This window comes from Fukomys damarensis, unplaced genomic scaffold (genome assembly GCF_012274545.1).
Source record: "Fukomys damarensis isolate Sample0158 unplaced genomic scaffold, DMR_v1.0_HiC HiC_scaffold_17, whole genome shotgun sequence".
Classification (NCBI taxonomy): Eukaryota; Metazoa; Chordata; class Mammalia; order Rodentia; family Bathyergidae; genus Fukomys; species Fukomys damarensis.
In genome coordinates, this window is record NW_022900929.1 from 32,753,301 (window position 1) to 32,754,279 (window position 979).

General features: G+C 53.0%; 1 pseudogene; it reads right to left on the reverse strand.

Annotated features, from left to right (window-relative positions):
- Window positions 1-285: 285 nt before the first annotated feature.
- Window positions 286-731, reverse strand: LOC104862834 (annotated as a pseudogene).
- Between the last annotated feature and the right edge of the window lie 248 nt (window positions 732-979).

Here is a 979-nt window from a genome sequence, read left to right on the forward strand (position 1 = left end):
GGGGGGGGTACCAGAGATCGAACTCAGGTCCTTGAGCTTGCAAGGCAGGCCACCGAACCACTGAGCTAAATCCCAGGCCCCAATATTTATTTTTGAGACAGAGTCTCACTATGTAGTTCAGACTGCCCTGGAGGTCACTATGTAGCCCAGTCTGGTCTCGAACTCATAGCAATCCTCCTGCCTCAGCCTCTCGAGGGCTGGGATTACAGGTGTGCGCCACCACACCAGCTTATTTAGGATATTTAAAAGGTACATTAAATGGGTTTATTTACAGAGGGGAGGAATTTAACCCAACCAGTCAAACCCCATGTCACTATCTGACCCATCAGACTCTGCCTTTTCTTTCTTCTCCTATGCTGCAGCTGGGGCACAGCCAGCAGCAGGAGCTGCAGAGCCAGGGGGGCAGAGCACCCACAGCCCCGCCAGCATCACCCTGGCAAGCTTGCCAGTGCCTTGGGCAGTTCCAGTACATCTTCAGTGTTTTTCTCATTCAGCTCACTGATGACCTTACTAAGCAGGTCATGGTCTGCCTTGATCTCCATGCCATCCAGCATCTGCTTGATGTCCTCAGTGCTGGGGGAAGGGTTGCTGCCTAGGGCCACCAGAAAGTAGGAGGCCAAGTAGTTAGTGTGGGCGGTGTGGCAGACACAGGCTTCACACCTGCAGCCTCTACTGCATTCCAGAGCCAAGACAGAATTCTTTTTGAGACAGGATCTCACTAGGCAGTACATGCTGTCCTTGAACTTGCTACATAGCCCAGGGGGCAGAGAACTTGCTACAGTCCTTCAGCCCCAGCCTCCCCAGTGCGGGGATTACAGGCAAGCACCACCAAACCAGGGTTTTACTGGGCATGGTGGTGCACATCTGCAATCCCAGCACTGAGGAGGCTGAGGCAAGAAGATTGCATGAGTTTGAGGCCAGCCTGGGCTACATAGTGAGTTCCAGGTCAGTCTCAACTACATAGTGAGACCCTATCTCA